This window comes from Bactrocera dorsalis, chromosome 2 (assembly GCF_023373825.1).
Source record: "Bactrocera dorsalis isolate Fly_Bdor chromosome 2, ASM2337382v1, whole genome shotgun sequence".
Classification (NCBI taxonomy): domain Eukaryota; kingdom Metazoa; phylum Arthropoda; class Insecta; order Diptera; family Tephritidae; genus Bactrocera; species Bactrocera dorsalis.
Window position 1 is genome coordinate 13144548 of NC_064304.1, and position 17025 is coordinate 13161572.

Sequence of the window (17025 nt, forward strand, 5' to 3'; positions counted from 1 at the left end):
TCAGAAAGTATACCAGCTTTTACTCTATTAACCCCCAATGAATCGACTAAAAGTTAACTGAAAAATGGAAGCAAACAGATGTTGGTTTCTTGCCGATTTCTATCATTCGCATTATGGAAGCTCCGTACCCTAGGACATTGCTAGGAAAACAGCTGCAGTTTGAGGAAATTTTTGCGACCAACTTTGAATTTTCCGACTGCTGCAAAAGTACTTCACACTTCTTTTTTTGTAGAGAAATTCTCTACTAAGTCAAAGATATATTGTTCCTTACAGATCACTTCAATAATAATATATTTTCTGGAGTTTCTGATAAGAAGATTGTATGATCGAGGGTAAGATCTTTCTAATGTTTTTTTAGCCACTATATGACAGACTTTTGTGCTGTTTCAAAACACCTATAACAGATCCGCTCTGAAAAAAGAGATTCCAACTGGATATTCAAGTGCTGTTCCTACACAGGCTATTAGTTGTCGCGCACATATCACACATTTGAGACGCAGCTTTAAATCTGACAATCTTGCTCAAGCCCTAAAGGATAAAGAGACTGATAAGAATTGTATAGGGTTTCTATTTTACACCTCTGAATAGCTTTAGTTTTATACCTGGTCGGTGTCGCAGTCTTTTTTCTGACAGTAGAAGCCTCGATTCATATGTGGGCATGCAAATTTGTATTCATTACCACATAGCTCCCGGAAAGTTGGAATACATTTTGACATTAAAAAATTCGAAAACGTGTGTCACGCAAGTCAATGTCAATCAATTCAAATTATGGGTTCAAAATACGAAATTTTCTAAAGAAAAAACTTCAAATTAGGCCTCACTCTCCACAACTTCTTAGAAATGTTGTCTACACCTACAAAAATACGCATATTTACACATCAGAAACATATGTTTTCAAGGCTTTATTAGCCTAAGTCCACTTGAGTGAGGTGTTTGTTCGACTAAACTTGTAATGCCTCTTCAACATGCCATTAAGGCGTAAAATACACATACGCACAGTTGCCAAGACGGAAATGCAGCGGACCTGTGTTGCATGGTTAATAAATTTTTTGGAGCGCTCAAATGCCTTTTGGCTTGCCAGACATGAACTGAAATAAATTTGTGACCTCTACCCGGAGCAGTTACACGCTCGACTGGCAGGTAACCCAAATGTCAAAGCAACAAAAACAAAAATACAAAGAAGAAAAAAGTAAAACTTTTGGGAAAACTAATGGCGGTGACGACATGTAGTAAATGTTGTTTGCACGTGTTGCACATGCCGAAAAATTCGTTCCGAATGCCATTACCTGGAAGCAACGTGCAACACAATTGAGGCGAACGCGATGTGTGTGCTGCGTTATTTGTTGTTGTGCGCTGTGACAAACAGGAAAATCCGAATAAAATTCCCAACTCAACGCAGAGTGAACGAGCGCATGAATGAACAAACGCTTGAATGGCCAAGGTGCATTAGGGAGTGTTGTTGCATGCGGTGAATGGCGTAGTATAGCCAAGTAACTGCAAGTAATTGACGTGAGAATCTAACTAAGCGGAATAATGAAGAACAAAGTGCAGTTGTAATACGAAAAAGAATGAAATAATAAGAAAATATTTTTGGTAGTTAAAATGCTGCAAGAAGTCGGTGGTGAAGAAGCGACCGCACAATTGCATGCATGTTTTCCAATTGTACCTTAGCACCGAGCAGCACATATGTACCATAGATCGAGGTGTTCGTAAAGTGCATGGGTGTGTCTGAGTATTTCTGCTATTTCTCATGTATTTTACAGATATCAGTCGTGAAGGAGTAATGCCGGCAAATGAAAAGAAAATAAATGAGGTTGCAGTGGCAGAAGTTTGTGAATGCAAATTTATAAGTCCGAAATATAAATTAATAAAAATAACAAGGCGGTAATTGTGGTACTAAATAAAATGTACATAAGTAGAAAATGATATTTTACTATATACAAATGGATCTAAGTGTTCGCCAACTACAATAAATTGTCAAGAAAGATGCACACGTGCGACCGCAAACACAGATGGTTGCTTCAAGCACTGAAACTTGCAAAAAAACAAGCCACCAAAACCGATTGAAGAGCCAGCACATTGAATCAGCTGTATGCAAGCAGTAGGCTTAGTAATGATAATCGACAATCAGAGGTGAGCATACCGCAAATATTTCTTAACCGTTACATGCAGCAAACGGCAGACATAAGGAAGGCATTAATTCGTTGAGCTAATCTTGCACATGCTTCTAAGTGCTAAAGAGGAGAAAGGAGTTCGCTGTGGCAGATGGAGAAAATGTTGGTAGTTTAGAAGTCAGACAAGAAAGCATACTGCGACAAAGTGTGCGGTGACATTCGCACTTTAACCTAAGCAGCCAGGTGCGCAGGATGCTGCGGCATCGCATTAACAATGTTTTTGCAAATTAATTGAAAGACATAAAATACATTGCGTTGCGCTTTTTATATGCCACCGCGAAGCTTTAACTGCTAATAGTACATGCTCATGCGCATTAAGGTTATTAGCCGTTGCGTCATACCCGTGGAATGTGTTTATGCAGCCCAAGAAGCTACAGCAGAGGATAATAGATTGTGATGAAGAAAGATGACTTTTAAAACTTGTTAGTTTGCATTGAATCTCTTTGTAACGGGTGATTTTTTTGAGGTTAGGATTTTCATGCATTAGTATTTGACAGATCACGTGGGATTTCAGACATGGTGTCAAAGAGAAAGATGCTCAGTATGCTTTGACATTTCATCATGAATAGACTTACTAACGAGCAACGCTTGCAAATCATTGAATTTTATACCAAAATCAGTGTTCGGTTCGAAATGTGTTTCGCGCTTTTTTATCGACAAATTTTGTTCAGCGATGAGGCTCATTTCTGGTTGAATGGCTACGTAAATAAGCAAAATTGCCGCATTTGGGGTGAAGAGCAACCAGAAGCCGTTCAAGAACTGCCCATGCATCCCGAAAAATGCACTGTTTGGTGTGGTTTGTACGCTGGTGGAATCATTGGACCGTATTTTTTCAAAGATGCTGTTGGACGCAACGTTACGGTGAATGGCGATCGCTATCGTTCGATGCTAACAAACTTTTTGCCAAAAATGGAAGAACTGAACTTGGTTCACATGTGGTTTCAACAAGATGGCGCTACATGCCACACAGCTCGCGATTCTATGGCCATTTTGAGGGAAAACTTCGGACAACAATTCATCTCAAGAAATGGACCCGTAAGTTGGCCACCAAGATCATGAGATTTAACGCCTTTAGACTATTTTTTGTGGGGCTACGTCAAGTATAAAGTCTACAGAAATAAGCCAGCAACTATTCCAGCTTTGGAAGACAACATTTCCGAAGAAATTCGGGCTATTCCGGCCGAAATGCTCGAAAAAGTTGCCCAAAAATTGGACTTTCCGAATGGACCACCTAAGACGCAGCCGCGGTCAACATTTAAATGAAATTATCTTCAAAAAGTAAATGTCATGAACCAATCTAACGTTTCAAATATGCGTTTTTTTTTTTAAAAAGTTATCAAGCTCTTAAAAAAATCATCCTTTAGCTAACATATTTTTAAACAGTAAATACGTATAATTTCACTGGGCAGTTAAGCTGATTGCTGCATGAGCGGACCACCGTCGTCATTTAGGTGAAATTACTATTTCGTTACCCGCTCGACCGATTTCAACCAAATTTGGTACATAACATTCTTCTCACATTCCTATGTTATAATATGAAAATACGCGAAATAGAGCTATAAGCACGCCTACTTTCTATATAATAACGGGTGATTTTTTTGAGGTTAGGATTTTCATGCATTAGTATTTGACAGATCACGTGGGATTTCAGACATGGTGTCAAAGAGAAAGATGCTCAGTATGCTTTGACATTTCATCATGAATAGACTTACTAACGAGCAACGCTTGCAATCATTGAATTTTATTACCAAAATCAGTGTTCGGTTCGAAATGTGACAAATTTTGTTCAGCGATGAGGCTCATTTCTGGTTGAATGGCTACGTAAATAAGCCGTTCAAGAACTGCCCATGCATCCCGAAAAATGCACTGTTTGGTGTGGTTTGTACGCTGGTGGAATCATTGGACCGTATTTTTTCAAAGATGCTGTTGGACGCAACGTTACGGTGAATGGCGATCGCTATCGTTCGATGCTAACAAACTTTTTGTTGCCAAAAATGGAAGAACTGAACTTGGTTGACATGTGGTTTCAACAAGATGGCGCTACATGCCACACAGCTCGCGATTCTATGGCCATTTTGAGGGAAAACTTCGGACAACAATTCATCTCAAGAAATGGACCCGTAAGTTGACCACCAAGATCATGCGATTTAACGCCTTTAGACTATTTTGTGGGGGCTACGTCAAGTCTAAAGTCTACAGAAATAAGCCAGCAACTATTCCAGCTTTGGAAGACAACATTTCCGAAGAAATTCGGGCTATTCCGGCCGAAATGCTCGAAAAAGTTGCCCAAAATTGGACTTTCCGAATGGACCACCTAAGACGCAGCCGCGGTCAACATTTAAAATGAAATTATCTTCAAAAGTAAATGTCATGAACCAATCTAACGTTTCAAATAAAGAACCGATGAGATTTTGCAAATTTTATGCGTTTTTTTTTTTAAAAAAGTTATCAAGCTCTTATAAAAAATCACCCTTTACTTCTCCAGGATTTTGAGGAGGCTCATCCCACGGTAGTTGGCGCAGATTGTGGGGTCTCCCTTTTAGTAGATTGGACAGTGCCCGCTTTAAATTCCAATTGTTGGGCATGCTTTCGTCCGACCATATTTTACAAAGAAGCTGCCCCCGTCGCTTTGTTGTTCTTCAGACGGGTAATAGCTATTCGAAAGTCTGCTCCATCGTCATCGTTTGGGGAATCTGGTTCGCTTTCTTCTAGCATTATGCATTCACTGCCATTCAGAACGCTGGATAAGTGTTCCTTCCATAACTTCAGTATGCTATTGGCATCAGCCATTGGATCACCTCTGCGGTTCCACAAGAGTATGCTCCGGTCTTAAAATCTTCTATTAGTCGCCGCAATTATTCATAAAATTTTCGAGCACTTCCCCTGTTGGCCAGCTTGTCAAGCTTTTCTTATCTAAAATAATTTATAAAAAAAAAATTTTATAACACATTGAAATTTTTTATTATCGATTATCCGCCAAATTGATTTAACTGCCACTCACATACATAAAATTATCATCGTGTGAAACTACAATTCAACACTATTAATAATTTCTATATTTGTCAGGTAACTTGGAAAACAGGCGGACCACACAACATGACGCGTCAAGCGCTGGCGGCAGAAATCGGCAAAGAGCTAGAAAATACCTGAAAATAATAATTTCACATGCAGACAGTGTACGTTGGGGGCAGTTGGCACTTGCTTGACATGCGCATAAAAGCATAAATATGCATACGAAATGTGTTTAATTAACGCAGTGGCCTGCCACTGGTTTTTCAAGCTGCGCATGCGCACATACATATACAGGCGGCACAGTGGGCTGTTGTCGCGCTTAATGAGGTGGTTTTATTGATTTTGTGGCACGTAGGCGACCAAAGCGTAGAGTGGATATTGGAGATAAATATCAAATGCTTGCAAAATGTGCGTTTCATTATGTTATATGGGTGCACATACTTGTATATACATATAATATACTATATGGATATGCGAGTATATATAGAAATTAGCCGACTGCTCGTGCGCTTTGAAAATTGTTCTGCCATAAATATACCAAACGCAGCTATAAATCTGGACATGGAAATATTTTTACTCAATTAACAGCGGTATTCCAGCCACTCACACTACATAAATGTGCTTGACTAAATAAATAACCGTTATATGTTGTTAGTGTTTAAAACTCAATAAATAATACGTAATGGCTGCACTTTGCCTCGCAGATTTTTGTCTCCGTGTAGATTTGCGTGATTTTAAATCCCACAAAGCCGCATAAATTCTCGCATTGCGTTGGTTTTGTTTTTACAATCGTTGTTGTTGTTATTTGGCATGCTGCCACAGTGTATTTTGCGTAGGCAGCGCACACAGCCGCCAAGTGCATTTAATATTCATGTAAAATAAAGCAAAGTAAATACAAAAAAAAAATAAATATAGGAAAAGCTCCAGCAAAGTAATAATAACCCTCACAGGTGCATTTCTTACAACAAAAAAGCCTATAAAAAATTATATGGATTTGACTATTTTTTTTGTATATCATGATATAGTGGTTCGATTGGAATAATATGTGCGCATATTGTAGGCATGCCATGGGTTATATTTAGTGATGAGTTTTCCGAAGAAATCCTATGAAACTGAAATACGATATCAATCATTGACTTGACTTGTCCTTGATGTAGGTAACATCCCTTGACTCATAGGATGACGTCGCTTTATCCCTATTTTGACTCCTAGATTGAGCTCAATTAACTTCTAACTTTCCATGACCCCTAACGTGACTTCGCTAAACTCATAAGTTGCTGAAGCCAATTTTTTTCTTTGTTTGCTTATTAAGCATTTAGACTTTCTTAATGCTCAAGAGAAACAGGCTCAACTTTTTAGAAGTACAAATGAAAATTTCCTTGTTTTATCACAATTTATCTGAGAACAAGCTAAAAAACAAGAAAACGTATGATAACTAGACAAGATTGAGCAGCACGGAGTCTCAAAGCTGACAATAAAAAAATAATTTAAAAATGCTCCGATAGTTGTTTTTATATTAGTGAAAAGATAGCTGCAGAAGGCGCTGAAATATAGGTAAAGAAACTTTTCCAAAAGGGAAATATCAGCCCACTTCGTGCATGCTACACCAATAAAATCAATTACCAGAACGCTATTTTTATGAAAAGCTTGTGAGGAAGGGTTATGTGGCAAAGGTAATCTATTTCTATATATTTTATTTAAATGTAAGAAAGCAGGTAAAACTGTAAGTAAAATCTGGCAAACAGTTAGCTCTTTTACCTCTTTGTGAATGTGTGTGCGCTTTTTAAGAGCCGTTAAACCTTAAGATATGCCGGAAATGCCACTCTCAACATTGCTTACCGAACGGCGGTAGAAAATAAAAATAGCTGAAGCTAAAAATAAAAATCCAACAAAACTACGAACATAAAATGCAAGGAGGTGCAGCATCTTCATATCTTCACGAAGACGAACTGTTCATTGGTTTCTCTGTACAAGCAGCCCATGCAGCAGACGGGCTGTGGCAAGCCAGCCGCACCAACTGAAGATGCCAATTCGCATAACTCAACAAGATGATTTTCAATATTCCTGCCGACTTGTGTCGAATGCAGTTAGTTTGCCGAATTATGGCAAGCGAGTGCAGTGCGGTGGGTGGCTGTTGCTAGCAACAGGCTTTGTGCTTTTTCATAGTTGCCGGGCCGGCCTATCAGCGAACCCATCATCTACTTGTTGGCGTGCACAGCAGGTGAGCGTTCCGTTTTGATTTTCGTGTTTTCTTGCGGTCTTTTTTCTTCTTTTTTAGATTTTATCGCTTTAGCAGTGAAAGTGAAAATGTGAGCAAGCAAGCGACCTCTGGCCCATGCGATATGGGTGAATAAATTACAATAGGGTCCGGCTTGATTGATGTTGCCAGGAAACTTTTGCTTTGTCGGTTTTCGCAGATAAACACTTTTATCGATGTTAGATAGATACATTTGGGAAAATCAGAAAAAAAGAAAAAAAAAAAATTTGAGATATTTCTGTTTAATTGTGAATATTTTTGGTTTATTGAGTAGGCATGAGGCATAAAGGATGAGCCAGATAATTTTTCTCATTAAACAGTTAAGGGTTTAAGCGAAAGTGCCTTCGATTTACTCTAATTACTATTTCAGATTTTATGATGAGTAAAATTTTAGAAAATTCCATTATTTTTTTTAGAAATTAATGGTAGTTTGAATGTCTTCGAATCCTAATCATTTATTTTATCCGCCTATAAGAGTAGAAGCCTTAAGTTATGATATTAAGAACAACTAGAGCTCTATTAAATTTTGTGGACAGATTCGCACACGATCTTATATTGGAAACGGAAGCAAAAAAGATTTAACCTTATATTCTGAGGATTAATTCTTATTGGATAAATTATTTATATTTTAGTAAATAACAGTTAAAAGAAAGCATTGCAGAAAAAAAAACATACACATTGACATGCAGCCACGGAAAGCAAGCAACTTGCCGCATAGCATTAGTAGCAAAGTAGCATTAGTAGCAAAAATGTGTTGCATACACATTTAAAGTTGTCACATGCAGGTACGATTACAAGGCAAAAACAAGAACAAAGCACACGAATCTTGCATGGAATTCGCTTTCACAAAAGGAAGAAAAAGATAAATTTCTCATATTGCAGCATGAAATTACGATTATGATTGACAGCTACGTTGCAACTGTGTGGCTGCAGCGCGCCACCGTTTTTGGTGCCACTAGCCACTTACTAGCCGCTGCCACTTATGATTCGTGCAACCCCATTTTGGCACATCAATCAAACAATCAAATTTTCCGTCTGTCCGTGCCGCCATAAATGTACCGTGCAACATAAGATATCATGGGCATGCAAGAATTTCATACATTTAGATATACACGTGTTTTGGTGCGCCACCATTGCGCCGCGTCGTTTACTCGCTTATTACACGCAGCAACTTTTGTCTCGGCAACTCTTGGTTTATAGGCGAGGGGGCGACGAGGAGAGGAGAATCGCGCCGAGTTTCCAGTGTTCAGCAACTCGCTTTGTGTTCTTATTCGTAGCAGTTCGCTGCGACGTTTTTCGGCATTCGTGTTCTTTCTTTCGTAGTACATAGTTGCATTTGAGTATATTTTTTGAAATTAATATTTTGAATATATTTAAAAAATTTAATTTCATCTTTTGGCAAGTAATTTGCAAATATGTATACAAATATACATAATATATAATTTAAATATTTTAGAAAATGGAGTATGACGAAAAAATCGAATTAATTAAAGATATTGTGAAATGTATGGAGAAAGCCATACAAATTGATTCAGACGATAGTGAAAAGGGTGACATATGTATGTGAAAGTCTGTCATATAATCTTTGTTTTAATTTTGAATTATAAATAAAATGTATTTCTTAATTGTCAGAACTGATTAATATATGTGATAGAGTGGCCCAAATACCCATAAGGAAAAAGAAACGACAATGGGTTAAAGTAAAGAGTAGACAATGGGTTAAAGTAAAGTGAAAGAGAATGAGAAAAAAACTCGAACAGAGTTGCGCAACACAAGTTGCTCGTGTGAAGGTAATGGGCGACAGCAAAAGAGAATCGCCCGAGAATTAGCAACTTTTGTCGCCTCGTGTAATAATAGTGGCGTTTATGTTTGTGCAACATGACAGTACAGCAACACCATATGCACACCAAGCGCCTAATAACTGCAACATTTGTAAACAACTTTGCGAATATAACCGCCTCAATGAACGTAACCGGGTATATCCGCCTGCCTTTGCTTGGCACAAACTTTACTATTGCACATACACACATACACAGATGCAACCATTGACAGCCCAATCGATTGAACCATTCGTGGCTCGATCGTGTTGCCTTACTCGTCGCTTAATCAATGAAAAACACTTGTTGTTGCTGTCTGCTGCTCGTGTGGCGTGCAACGTTTGCTGCTGAATGCACAATTTTTAGGTTAACAACGTCTGTCCGCCAACATACATACATAGATGTATTTATGAATATTAAGCATCGTTTTATCGGAATCGTTTGAGGACTTGCAACGGGTAGACTTAGTGATTCAAATCATGATTCAGCATTAAAGAAGGTTTATAATTGTGGTTGTATGTCAGTAGTGTTAGGCGATTAACAGTAGTCTCTGATTATTCCCGTAGGAATGGGATATGGCGCATAAACATGGGTGATGAGTCGACGAGTCGCGATAAGAAAGCATTTAAAGAACTGTTATACGCAAGATATTTGTATCAATCCTTCTGAACGATGAATATCGAAGGAGTTGGAGCCACGAACTGTATGAGCTCTACGGTAACCCAGATATAGTTAAGCGCATAACAGTCCTTCGAATGCACTGGTTAGGCGATGTAGTTTGCATGAAAGTTGAGGCTTCAGTAAAAATCTCAATCGATTCGAGATCCATAGGTGGACAATGGAAGCAGGGACGCCCACGCATCGAATAGAAAGACCAAGTGGATAGCTATCTATCTGAACTAGGGATGAACAGCTGGTGTGACATCGAAAAGAATAGAGCCAACTGGCGAAGTTTTGTGTTCTCGGCGCAGACTGACCTACGGTGTAGTGCCAAAGAAGAAAAAGGAATATCTGCCGTGTGTGTCTGATTTCGAGTTTGACAATTAAGTAATGAAATTGATTTTATTGCCGTAAACCTATTTATTGTGGTAAGCCTGTGACCTTGAAATTCCCTTTCTCTTTTTCTGGCATCTCTACCCTCTCCATTGATATATGTACCATCTCTCTAGCTTGTTTAGCTCGCTTTCTGCGTCAAATTGTGTAGACGTGTGTTTGTAGTGCTCGTCACGAAAATGGAAAAACGACATCAAGAGAGCAACGCGTGGCGATAAAATTTTGTGCCAAATTGGGCGAAAGAGCTTCGGAAACGTAAAATTGTAAGTGTGTATGGTGATAGTGCTCTTAGTCGTGCCCAGGCTTACAATGGTTGTCTCCGGGCGCCGCCGGCCTAAAAAAGCCCGCATGAGCAAGTCAAAGGTGAAAACGATGATTATTGCCTTTTTTGATAGCCGTGGTATCGTCCACAAAGAATTCGTTTCACCGGGGAAAATTGTGAATCAAGTCAACTATTGCCAAGTACTCGAAGATTGCAAAACGAGTCAACAGGGTGCGCCCAGACATCGCTCGTAACTTCATCACGACAACGCGCCGTGCCACACCGCCCTCAGCGGTCCAGTATTTGGCCTCTAAAGGGATCGCCGAGTTGCAACAGCCGCCTTATTCGCCCGACATGTCACCCTGTGACTTGTTTTGTTGCCTTAAATAAAATCGGTGGTCAGGGAACCCATTTTGAGTCGATTACGGACATCCAGGCGGTCGTGACGAGGGTACTTGCAAACATCCCAGTCGAAGCGTTCCAGAAATGTTAGGAAGCATGGAAAACGCGCTGGAATCGCTGTATAGCTGGCCAAGGGGACTACTTTGAAGGGGATGGCAGTGTTGTAGAATAATTTTCAAATATACGGTTTTTATGGAATCAGTCTCATTACTTAATTGTCAAACCTCATATAGGAACTGAATTTATAAAAGTTAAACCAAAAATGTCGATTATGGAGTTCCCAATTTCCTCTATCCCTCACTAATTTTTAAATTTTTTCTCGGTCTTATTCCTCGACGATAGTTATTATATACAACACCTACTGACCTTAAAGTCGTTTAAATAAGTTCTAAATCTAAATATACTAACTTATGATAGCTTCAGTTCTAACTTGTTCCCAGGCTAAATATATTATTATATAATAATTGTTGAACCTTTCTAATCTAAATTGTCTCAATCATGATAGAGGGAACATATTGAAATAGTATATTAGAACTTGTCTCACACAGAGTGCCTAGATCCAATTTATGTAATATTTCTGTGTTTACGTTTTTTATTACAACAACTATTAATTTCATATTATGGATAGGCACTGCACCTCATACCTGGTATAAATGGCATATATTATTCGACCTTAATCACTTCGTCACCACTCGTGAATAACACTTAATCAGCCATTTGTAAATTTACGACAACTTCCTTATGTCGGATTAAAATCAACGCGAGGCGAGCGCGATTAACGACACGATTAACGACAGTTCGTAATTAATCGTGTGCAGATTTTTATGCATGTAAAGTGTTTATGTAACCACCAACAACAGGGCTAAGCATACATGTAGATATCATATATGTATATGTCTTCGTGTGTACATGAACCGGCACGTACCATATGCAAACGCCTACACTTCCAACAACGACACTCATAGCAGAGATCGTTGTTGTTGTTTTTCTGCTTGCAAATTGTATCCGTGATTTGTTGCAACAGAAACGTGAGTGGAAATCGATTGATTTACAAGTGACCAGAGCAGCGCGTGATCCAGTGCAACTGTTGCGGTAATTACAAAAGTCAAATTCTATGGCAACGTTGAGCTACACTGACATGTTGCAAGTGCAGCCGCGCTGCTGTGGCAAGCAAAAAGGAACTTTCAGTTGCGAAAAAATACAAAATTTTCCAGCTATTGCGCATTAAGTAAATGAACTACAACAACAACAGCGGCAGGAACAGCAGTTATTGCAAACGGCAATGCTGTGAAGCACCGGGTCAGCGGCTGGCACCCAGCGGGTGTTGCAACAGGCCGGCAGAGGCGCGCAAATATTTCAAATGCCTACCAAGCGAAGCACGTATTTGCTACGCTGACGAATGAAAAAAAATTAAATTAAAAAAATAAGATAGGATTGAAACAAACACACAAATTGCTTAATTACATAAATGTGCCGTTGCTTTTCTTATTTGTTGTGTTGTCAGCGCATTTGTTGCTTTTTCGGTGTCGCTTTCCGTGTTGCAAGCATTATTGGCAACCACGAATGAATATGAATATGTGTGTGTGTGCGCCGACGCGCACATTTACTGGCGACCTATAAAACCGCACATTGCCCACTTAGCTAAATTTTGTTGAATTTTAATGTTCATCGGTTGCCTTCGCCAATTTTTTATTGCCAATTGTCCAACACTAGTTCTTTTAATTTTATCGCGTCTCAGCAAAAATTTTTTACCTTTTTGTTTTACCTTTTGCTTTCTGTCCTACTCGAATTTTGGGCAATTGCGGAAACTCACACAATTTTTGGTGAATTTTGAGACCTTTGGGATATTTGGTGTCGTTATCGTTTATACATTAATTAAACCCATTTAAACAAATTCCAGAATTTATTTAGGTCAGGCCTTTAGAATACATACATATATGTACGTAATTTTGCTAAAAATACAGTTGTATTCGCTATCTCAGTGCTTCTAATGAATACTATATTGAGTATATAATAAAGTAGGTTCTTCCGCAAAATAGTAGACGTATAAACTTGGACCAATATCTGTCCAAGTGAGATCCATCGGTTTTTGGATTAATGGATAATGTTGATTTTGTTGTAGTATCGGTTCTCAACAACTCCTTTTAAAGTCCTTCATTGAAGTCACCTAACAATAGATTAAGGAAACGGGTTGCTTCGATGAAGTCAAACCATAGAGAAAAGAGTGTTTGATGACATGGCTGAAGAAAGTGATTTAACAAAGTGCAGGAAATCTAGGCTATATCAAAATCTAGTCGGTCTAGAAAATAATTGAACAAAGGTCCCTCTGGTTTTAATAGGCAACTTAAGTTTCTTATTTGTAAAATTTGGTGGTGTAGTTCCTATAACATTAATGCTTATCGAAATGAAGTTACATCTTCTTTTAACGGAAAGAAATATCCCGAATATGCCATCGTCTTTCTAAGTAAAATTGTAAATTATTAAAACTATTTTCATATCACGTGAAAGCTGCCTAATTGTCACTGCATCCCTCAGAAAATATTTGGACAAATGTTTAATCTTCATTATGTACTCTCACAACCCACGGATTAACCTAAAACAAATATCGCAAAAGTATCACATTTTTATTAGATTATTGTATGACAACTGAAAGCACGTACTTAAACACACACTTAAATACATACACAAGTGAGTAGATATCAACAAATTTTCTTACAATCATCATTTCCTTCCTTTTCGCATGTAAATGCTTGTCACTGGTGCTGCCCACCAGCAAACACCAGAAGAAGCTATGAACACACACTATTAAGTACAAAGGCTTTGTTGTATTTACTTTGCCGTCAGAACTGGCCGGTAACATTTCCTTCTTTAGTTTCACGCGATGCGGCAACAGCCATATCCCGTCATGTGCCTTTAAGCGCTGACAATACATGTCGCATGGTGTTGCATGCCGCTTGTTGCACGTTGCCTGCCACGTTGCTGTCGCACGCCTGACATTTTTGCGCCCAAATGTAGCGCATGCGCATTGAAAATCATATACTTTTACCTATTCTCTCCAAATTGATGCACCTCACCACGCCAGGGAAGCACATTTATTTTTGTGTGCGTGTTTAGAATACCGTGTACTGCATGTGTGTGGGCAAACTTTCGCGGTGCACCAATGTGGCAGACATGACATTTCGCAGCGTTGTTATCTTCCTTTATTATTGTTGCCACGTTGCTATTTCTGCTGCTTTTGTGTTTTAGTTTGCTTATGGTTTTTGTTTATTTATTGTTGTTGTTATTTGAATTTGCTTTTGGCACTTTGTGTTGTGTTGACAGCTGAAAATTGGCAATTGTTTATTGTAGTGGAGCTTTTTATCCGGCGTCACCTTACGTTTGAGCTTCTAAGCACAAAGGAAATTTGGTCTATCAGTGACCGTACAGGCTACTCAGAGATCGAAATGAGCTGTTGTAATGTGTTACTGGAGTTAAAGTTCATTCGCAATGGTGAAGTAGCTTAATAGAATTCCTATAACGAGACGTTTCGGTTTAAGAAAATTTTAAATCAGCTTTTTTATTTTAGCTGCAGATGACTCATTAAAGGATGTGCGAGACCGGTCCTATAAGTGCTTAGACTATTGGTCGACATCGTTACACTTTGGCCCTAGTATATATTGGGTTGTCAAAAAAGTCTTGCGGTATTTTCTCTAGTTGGCGCTGAAATCTTGAGTTCTAGTTTTATTCGTCGCATCGGGTCATGCTATACCTTTTTGGAAAGCTCATTTCACGCGCTAACACGTGTTTGATTGATTGTCTTAAGTCGTTCGTGAGTTATAGCGTCACAAACTGGAGCAAAATAAAGAGTAAAATATTTTACAGTACTACTATGATAAAGGCAAAAATGCATCTCAAGCCGCCAATAAAATTTGTGCAGTTTATGGACCCGATACAGTTTCTATTTCCACCGCACAACCATGGTTTTCGTTCTGGTGTAGAGGTGGTCGAAGATGCGCCACGCTCCGGAAGGCCTGTCGTCGAAAATTGCGATAAAATCGCTGAATTGGTCGAAAGAGACCAGTATAGTAGTCATCAAACCGTTATAAACCATTTGAAGAAGCTTGGAGTCACTAAGAAGATCGATGTATGGGTGCCACACGAATTGATTCAATAAAAATACCGCAATACTTTTTTGACAACCCAATATAATGGGAACGAAAATTGATTTAAACAATGCAGAAAAAATGGCACATATATCACCCCTAACAAATTAATTTACGTTTAGTGATATTGTACCAGAATGTGTTCTATTATTGATTGAAAATACATTATGGAATAAAATCGTTAATTTCTCTATATTCATTTCTTATATTATTTTCCTGTAAGTGTCCTATATGATTTTTGTATTTTTTATTTATTTATCATCAATTAGGAATAATAACTTTCAAAACTTACCGACAAAGCTTGTCAAGACGCCTTTTTGACATGTAAAAAACCGCGTGAAAAGCTTAAAAAGTAGTTAATTAAAAAATATGTAAAAATAATAAAACTATAAAATAAATATAAACAAGGTGGAATCTAAAATTTTAGAAATAGAAAGCTTTTGCAAATGTCTTTAAAAAAACGCCTACGTAACGCTTCTTATAAGGAAATAACTCTGCGCGTGTATTTTGCGTGTCTCAAACAACGCACCGTTGAGTTATGAATAAATGTGTGAATAATTGTAAGAAAATAAAAATATAAGCGATTACACAGTGTAGTCAACACCCATTGCACAATTAACCAGTCACACCTGCTGTTTTTAACACAAAATCGCCAAAAAAAAACCTTAGAGGAGGCAAAGATAAATCTTGTTGTGTCCATAAACATAAGACGAGTATTAATGGAGAAAACCCAATCTACATGGTCACAAGTAGGTAGAGTTTTACAGAAAAGAAATAAAAAAAGCACTATATTAATCATATGTATATGTTATATATATATTTTGAACTACAATTGATTTAGAATAATAAATAGCAGGAACATTCCAATGTTAATAATATTTCAAAGTAGTTCTCCACATGTAATTTTTTTTTGAAGATTTAGCTTTCATTACTTTTCTGTCCTATTTCCGAAATCAAAAAGAGCAAAATTCGAATGAAAACAGAAATATAAGAATTGCCTTTCCATCGCTGTATTAGATTTGTTTCATATGCTTATTTTTAAGTGAGTTTTTTTGCAACTTTGAACAACACCTGCAAGTATCTCTGAGGGCACCTAAGATGGCAAAGGTCTCAAATCGGTTAGATAAAAAAAATCCAATAACTAGGATTAAGTAACTTTAAAACTTTTGATTATCATTTGAAATCAAAGGCGAGACGTTTCGAAAATGTCTTTTCCGTCATCGGGGAAGGTTTTACAGTTGGACGGCATTTCAAATACTGTTGAGGTCTCTCTAAAATTTATGAACTTGAACACTAAAAACACATCCCCTTTCCTATTTCTTTGACTACTGGTTGCAACTATATTATTATTTCCGAAATTATGATCACAATTGCATTTCAAAGCGGAGTAACCAACATAAAAAAAATTAAAACGGGAAAATAGGATCTGGAGACTCGTCACACAAACTCTCAGACTAACCCACGGACAATGTAAAATACTACTTGGAATATGAAAGTGGTTATGCTTATGTGGCTTTCAAGCGGTCCGACATCTAAGCCAGCTCTTCTGATTAGTCTTTCTTGGTTTTCTTGCATTCGACGAAATTTGACGATAGCAATACCAATTTGTTTTATTTTCTCATTTTTCTGTATATTTTGGGCAAATTTTGTCGCTTGTTACGGCGGTCAACACAAATCGATAACTGGATATTTAATTTGCCAAAATTGCCACAAAGAGAAAAAAATTATAATGGAGGTGTGTATTTAATGAACTCGGCGTCGGCGCTTTGAACACCCCAATGTTTTGTTTACTTGAGTTATTGTTGTTTGACGTTTTTTGCTTTTACTGGCCAAGTAAACACTTCCTTTGAGTTTTCGGAAGTCACTGCAACAATTGCATTTCAAATCATTTGAATATTCCAAATCA

The 17025-nt window shown here is 38.0% G+C and overlaps 1 protein-coding gene across 6 annotated transcripts in view; it reads right to left on the minus strand.

The window, feature by feature from the left end:
- LOC105230472 (cadherin-99C) overlaps positions 1-17025 on the minus strand; it is a 575298-nt gene that overhangs the window by 130708 nt on the left and 427565 nt on the right. The window lies entirely within an intron of this gene.